This window comes from Anneissia japonica, unplaced genomic scaffold (genome assembly GCF_011630105.1).
Source record: "Anneissia japonica isolate Jap-2015-1 unplaced genomic scaffold, ASM1163010v1 scaffold3531_len492141_cov184, whole genome shotgun sequence".
Classification (NCBI taxonomy): domain Eukaryota; kingdom Metazoa; phylum Echinodermata; class Crinoidea; order Comatulida; family Comatulidae; genus Anneissia; species Anneissia japonica.
Genome location: NW_022702905.1, coordinates 286,829 through 295,054, shown reverse-complemented (window position 1 = coordinate 295,054; position 8,226 = coordinate 286,829).

Below are 8,226 nucleotides of genomic sequence, written 5' to 3'. Positions count from 1 at the left end.
TCTTGATCTATAAATGTGAATCAAAGCAGGGGCCAAGAATTCCCCGACGGGGGGGGGGGGGGGGGGGGGGGGGGTCAAGCTCCCCGACAAGAGGTCCAACTCAGACCCCCCACACCTGGAATTTGTTTTATAAAAAATATTAAAATGTTGCGGTAATTATGGGATTCTTTACTTAAAAGGCATTTGATAGAAAACCATGCAAGGTAAGCGTCCCTCATGTCAGTGCAGTCCCCCTATCGGGGTACTAACCCCCGTCTGGTAAGAGCTGGAGCCACAACTGCAACCCATACGATCGAAATAGTATACAACAACATCTCACACATACGGTGGCACTGTTCGCACTAAACAGTTTTTAATCCCTAAAATTGGACAGCTTAGTAAGGCATGTTTGAATTGTACTTTCAACGCTCGGGATTTGATTTTTCCCGACGAACTTGCTTGAAATTCTCCGTCGGAGACTGCAACCCATACGATCGAAATAGTATACAACAACATCTCACACATACGGTGGCACTGCTCGCACTAAACAGTTTTTAATCCCTAAAATTGGACAGCTTAGTAAGGCATGTTTGAATTGTACTTTCAGCGCTCGGGATTTGATTTTTCCCGACGACCTTGCGGGGATTTACATTGATTGCGATTAGCACTAATTACATATTGAGATGTCAAGTGCGGTAGCCCAGTAATGAGATATTATTTGATTTATCAATATTTTGCGTATTCAATTGGGACTTATCAGTTGAGTATGTTAGCCACGTTAAGAACAAACTCAACAAAGTAACGTTTAGTACAAACTCAACGAAAAAGTTCGCGTTATTTAACCAACCGAATACTAAAAGTACTTAAAAGATTTTCTGTTGAGCATTGAGCACACAAGTTCCCATTCGAATACAAGAATTATTTCTTTAAAAAATATATTTTTTTAAATAATGCATTCTATCGAAATATAATCATTTTATCCAACGAATATCGGATGATATCTACCAATTTTACTCTGGAATTAAGGTATAACTGGTCGACCACGAGATAAGTTTTTTTGTTCAACCTTTCTGCGATTTAACATGTTCACTTCCATTGTACACTATATAGGCCTAAATAGACTACTACAGTATTAGTAGGCCTCTACTATAATGCTTCATACGAACATGACTGAATATGACTAAGAGTTAATGTTCAATACACTCCACGACCACACCAGCTCCCACCGACAACATTCAAACAATATAGGTACAGCATTCGCGCGAATAAGCGCCCCGTTTGAATATGCGCCCCATCAACAATATCATGTGATTTTTTTTTTTTTTTTTGAAAGCCACTATCAATCAATCCTTGGACTGTGGTTGGCATGATTTGAGCTGCAGAGTGATTCACATTTTCTTCTTATGTCAATTTCAAAAAGAGTATATTTCTCCTGGACAGATGAGAGTTCTCTTTTCTCTTTACACATTTCCTCTCTTATCTAGGCAAAGTCCTACTATATTTCTTTTCCCTATAATTTGCACCTTTAGCACGTTCTCATCTGAGCCTGCAAGCCCTGCAATGATCCTGCTAATCTCAATCGGTAGATGGCCAATAAGCTTACTACCACTACCACCACTAATTTCATCTGCCTTGTGTACTCACAGCATTCTTGTCATGAACCATGCTGCTCTCCGGAAGATTATTTTTCCGCACCAGAACAATTCGTAATCTTACGTTTCCAGATGTCGTTATGTAATTTTTTTTTTTCATTCTAAAAGCGCCCGAAATTTCCAAGTTCCCATAAGAACCCCAATTAATCTATTTCCATAAGCGCCCCCCTCAATTCCCTCTTAAAACGCACAAAAAATATTTTAAGCGCCCGGGAGCTTATTCGCGCGAGTACGGTACATAAAACACTTTATTTATTCTGAATACTTAATCAATTTACATTGTTCTTTCTTAAGGTCCACTAATAGTTAAAAACATGTTTAGAATATGAAATAATATTTAAAGAAATTATTAAAAAATATAAAACAGTGAAAATTGGTAGGCCTATACACACGAAGCAAAAAGATACAGTTTTAAATATCGCATTTTTGAATAGTTAACGATTTTATGGAATTGCTTGTATCTAGGGCAGGGATTTTCCAAAAGTGAACTGAGCGGTATTTGAATGTTTTTCCCCAAAATTTGTTGCCATTGTCAAGTGGGCTATTGCATCATTGATGTTCTCGTTTGAGATATTTAAATCTGGAACGTCAGAAATTTAAATGACCCTCACATTTACACCCTAACCTGGATCGTTACCATAATAATTTCTTAATTGTAACTTGGTTAAATTTTTCCGAGTTTCATTCAGATCAGTTAATCCGTTTTAGAAATATCTGATGTGTGTTTGCCCTTAAATCCTTTTAATTGATCTTCACATCCACACCCACTATACACTAAATTTTAGGAGGCACATCCTTGATATATGGTCTATGCTACGACAAAGTTTGGAAAGGGTCCAAGCATGGAAAGTAACCAAAGTGCCGGTGGGGGGGGGGGGGAACCCAGTGAAAAGAGATAGGAAAAACGATATATGAAAGAAAAAAAGAAAACATAATTGGAACAAAAACAATGGCTTTTCCATCTACTGCTGGGAAAAGCCAATGATCAAAGAATTTCATAAGGGCAACATGAAAGTATTTTATCTATTATTTTGGTTTAGTATTGTATGATTATACTTTTAATTTCTATCATTATTGTGTAAAAGAATCGTCTACTTGAACGTCGGATATAACAATTCAACGTAATTTTATTATTAATACATACATATTGATGTGTTGCCAATAGAAATAATATTGTTTGTGTATACTCATAACGATACATTCAACAACAACTGTAGACCTATCGTTAGTGCGTCTAATATCAAGCAAATACAATTTTTTTTTAATCAATTTCCTGATAAATATTTTTGATGTAAATCCAATTATCGTAATGCAACTATTCTATCTATTATCACGGGCGCAGATCATGGGGTGATGAGCGGGGGACACGTCCCCCACAATGTAATTTCATAAGTAAAGATGATGTCTGAAGGTTGTTGAAATCGACTGCATAAATATGAAAAATCACTGTACAGCCTAAGTATACAGTACATTATTGCAAGATACCGGTATTACTAACGTCTGAATTACCTATAATACTCGAGTGCGCCTGCTTTTGTTATAATTTGAGAATTGTATGAGAAAAGTACAAGACATTCGGCACACGAAGTAGGTAAAGTAATGTAGGCCTATATCAAAGACAATTAAGTTATATTTCCTATGGTACAATACAGATAGGCCTATATTAGATCTCTATGATAGTCGATCGCTGATAAAAGATCATGACGATGTTATGAAGATGACTTTTACTATAGTGTCATATCCGGTCAGCTTGAGGTACTAGATAGCATTTCCTCAAATTTTTGCACCCTTAGCCTCAACCATGGTGGGGCTGAGGTGGGTGTGGGCTCATGGCTTTGAAGTTAAGTAAAGTAAAGTAAAATACATCAAAGACGATGTTTATAAGTTATATTCTATGGTACATCACACATTGTAATTGGATGGTTTCTCATTTCCAACCATGGTTGGGTTGGGCTGTGATGGGCGTGGACTCGCGTCTCTGAAGTAGGTAGTAAAGTAAATACAGTACATTAAAAACAATGTTTTATTTTCTATGCTGGAGCGCATGCAGGGGATGCACGTACCCCTTAAATTGTATTGAGAGAAATAATTGTATTGTATTGCTTATAGGCCTATATTATCATTATGAACATAGTACCGGTATTATTTTTAAATGAGGGTGCAATTTCCGGCCACCATATCCATATTCTTAAACTTTTCCCAACCATGCTGGGGCTGAGGTGATGTGGACCCTACCGCCATATCCTGCATCCGTCCCAATTATGATGCATCACACAATTTAGATCTCTGATTTCCGAAAATCGGTGATAAAAGATAATGAGAAATTTGTTAGTGCTTAATTTTGACTACAATGGTGATGTGATAATGACGAATTTCACTACATAAGAGTGTAATTTCCGGCCATCTATACCTATTTCCTCAAATGTTCGCACCTCAGCCCCAACAAGTCGAGTGGCCGAGCGGTTAAGGCAGGAGCATCGTAACCATAGCCAACAATAACGGCACGGATTCGCGGCCGCCTCGCTCAAGTTCTGGTGGTGGAACAAGCTTTCCCGGATAGGACTATTAACCGTAGGCCTAGCGTACACAAATGCTCATGTGCACTTTTAAGAACCCAGTACATCTTTCGAGACAAGTAGGGGGTTACCCCGGTGGACTGGTCTACTCGGCCCCTGTCGTGGAAAGATGAAAGTGCACCGGTTTACCGGTTGCAGAGGACATTAAGTGGCCCTCAGGGGAGGGGAAAGTTATTGAAAAGTGCAACATCTATTCCACTGCGCCACGAGCAACGATTTTTGGAATGGCGCAATTAAAATGGAACGATTTGATTTTTATGGTGGAGCTGAGGTTGGTGTGGTCTCACGAAATGTCCCCACCTTTCAAAACAGATCTCCACCCTTGTCTATTAGTACTAAAAACTGATTTATTTTTATGAAGGATGGAAAACTTTTCCAGCTTTTGATGATGACAGTATATTTCTATATGAGTCCTATAACATATACCATGATCATCCTGTAAATTGCGAATTCTTTAATTTTTTTAATGGCCGAAAGAAATAAAATAAAATATTACACTTATGGTAGTTAACTGCCGGTACCGTAGAAACAGAGACTTGTTAAATTAGGTGTTTCCCCCTCCGACAAAAGTGTTTGTATACATTATGTTACTTTTATCTTTGCTTCCTTGTTTCCTTCACTGGCTACCGATAGTCTGTCTATGTATCGGTTTTCAAACTACTTTCTGTTAATTGTCGAGTAAGCCTCACTGCTGTAATACAGCAAGTGACTTATTGTTCTGTTCGATGTATGAACATAGCCCATGCCCAAAACATTATGGAAATCAGAATCACTGGTGGCAGTCTAAATTAAAGACTAGGCCCATATGCATTTCAGTAATAAATCCCGTATGGACGGCTCAAAGGTTGTCTTGTTGATGTCATAAACAGATTGATAGTTGACGAAACGCAAATCTTGAATTTGAATCTTTTGAAATACAATAGCCATAAACTAAACAACATTTTCAAAAATAACATCTCATTTCGACTGAAAGCTTAGCCTATGTTTAGGTATGTGCATATACGGTATTGATCCAAGCTCCATTACCATAATTTTCGTTACACCAACAAATTATAGGTGTATACTATTTAATTATTGTATTATTATTCTGAAGTGAAGATGTTGACAATACAAAAAAATTGGCGCTGTTTATGTACTGAAAAAATAATGGCCCGCAGTCGATCCCCTCTTTCCGCCAAACAAGGTCTAGCATCATTCGCGTGGCAAGCCCATCACTCGGGCAAATTTGCATGCCTTCCGGACCACTTCCAATCCGCCCGTCCGGCCAGCATTTGACACAGGTCGATTACGAGTCAGCCCGCGGCAGATCCGCTCGACCTATCCAAACGACTCGGTCGAACGATCCGCTCGAGTTGACTCTGTCAGTTGCGGCCTGAAAATACATACATTACATTCTAAAATCTGCATATTACTTCAATTAGCACTAAATTTGTGAAAGATCGAGATACATTGTTAATGTGTGAAAATTTGAAGTAGATTGGTCCAGTAATAAAAATAATAATAATAACTTTATTGTTTCTCTTTTAGGCACAATCGTTAAAGAGGTGTGCAACAATAATTCACAATATAAGATTTAAAGAAAAAAAAAACATATGTACATTTGTCTAGCAATAGACATTTCTTACTATCCTAATACACCGTCTAATAAATACAGTACTTCATCAGTATTTTGAATTTTTTTTTTGAGTTATACGGTACGCCAGGAAGGACACTCAGACCGTACACACACAGACCAACAGACAGCCCGACAGACACAGAGAGGCGAGGGTAAATAATATGCTTAGTAAATTATAAAAAAAATTAAATTGCACAGGCTTAATTTGTTTGATCGTATTATTACAGCAAATAGTTTGTTGCATATCATTAAATATATAATAGGCCTATTATTATTATTTGCTTTTCGTCGACGCAATTCAGGTGAAGGGATATTTTTTCGCAAAGGGAGTACGGGGTATGTTCTTCATTGCTTGAGCTGCATTCTCGATTACATTGCGTTGCTACAGTTTCGGCATGACAGCTACCATTTGAGTTCCGAGACGAAATCATGCGTTCTATGTTTCCTTACACATAACTGAATAATTTTCTTTGAGGCTTAGTTTACTACTAGAGGTCAGAATGACAGCAGAAAAGGGCAATAATCCAAGTTCAAAGCGAAGCAAGTAAAGGTTATGGAGTGTAGTTAATATGCTGTAGTTAGGGAGTATTCCAATACTGTTGTATTTGTAAACATTTACTATCATATGTACCGGTACCTATTCAACTCATGGAAAATCAATTCTAAACCACAGATTCCTCCTTATGAGCACCACACCATAGAATTCATTCCACTCCTAGGCTCCAGGCGGCCCTAATGTTTCGGACTCACCCCTGTTAAACTTCCAGGATTCTCTTTCCGCAATGTTATTTTTTGTTTTAAATATATATTTTGGCTTTATGTAGTGTACCTAAAGAAAAATGAATTAGGTTTATAAAATTGTGTCATCACTTTTAACAAATTTATGAGGTTCTACCACCTCCTATTATGTTTCTTATATATTCAATAATCTGCGATTTGCACTGGTAGAATATCAACTTTGCCTGATAAGCACATAAGGCCTCCTTTAGGCTTATAGGTTAAAATCCTCATACACCACATTCTTTTTGTTTTGTGTTTGAAAATTCGGCAGGCTTTTGCTTCGTTTTAGGTTTACAAGCCCACGCGGCTTCAAATATTGAGCTCCAATGTTGATGTAGTCGGACGAACGTACCGGTATTCGTTGTCGTTGAGCCCAGTAATCGTCACTGGAAACATAGATGCTGTTTTCTACGCTACCAGTTACTGTACTTTCAATATCTATGTCAACCATGACGTTTTGACTTTAAATATTTGAGCAATTGATGTCAGCAAGGACACAACTTTGGACTGCTTGGTCTCTCTCCAGATAATCTTTTGGTTCTAAATCATTCGAAGAATTTGTGGCAACTCCCAAGTAAAGTTCAGTATTATTTTCTTGTAAAATAAAGTCTTCAGACTGATGAATAGTACGATTATCAAGACATAACATTTTGCTAGCAGCTGGCGACTCAGAATTCTCACATGAACGGTTTGTTTTCATTAGTTTTAGATTCAATTTATTCTTCCAACTGAAACAAATGGAAAACACTGATATAAGCAACTGACCGTTATTTCTCGTTTCAAGAATCCGCCCCATTGAGATTATAAGTTGAAGCATCTTAATTTCCTTGAATTACAACATTGATAAAACGTAAAAAAATTGTAATAAAAAATAACTTGCGTTTACCATTGCCAGTACAGACAGATTGACAGAATTAAGATGATAAAAAGTGCGAGACCTCCGCAACCGATAACTGAAAAACAAGCGTTAATTTAAGATAGTATAATACATAACTCCAAGTATCGAAATGCACGCCATCGTGTCAGGATTCAATATTTCGACATTAATTATGTCGTCATCAGGAATGCGTTAATTTATGATCAACATTTTGACAAATGTAGGAAAATATAGGCGGCCTACATCTATTCAATATGTAATAGTTTGTTTTTAACGAAATTAAGAGAAAATCTTTTCTTTTTATTTTCTTTTGAATTGAGAAAGGCATTTACATATTTTTAAATTATTGTCAAGCAAATTCTAAAGTTTAACTCCAACTGTGGAAATACATTGCAATTTTTTGTGGTTCCTATTGTATTTAACAAACAAACAAATAATAGGCCTAACTAACAAACAAACAAATAACAAACAAACAAATAATAGCATATTTTATTACATAATTTATTTATTTATTTAGAGGACAACAATCATTGAGAGCTATATGCTGCACGATGTATTAATGTCCTTTATTCGAACACTGTTTTTAACCTTTCTTTGATGATTTATATGCTATATATATATATATATTGCTATATATATACATATATATATATATTATATACATATATATATATATACATATATATATTATATATAAATCATCAAAGAAAGGTAACTACAGTGTTCGATTTATGTTATATATATTAT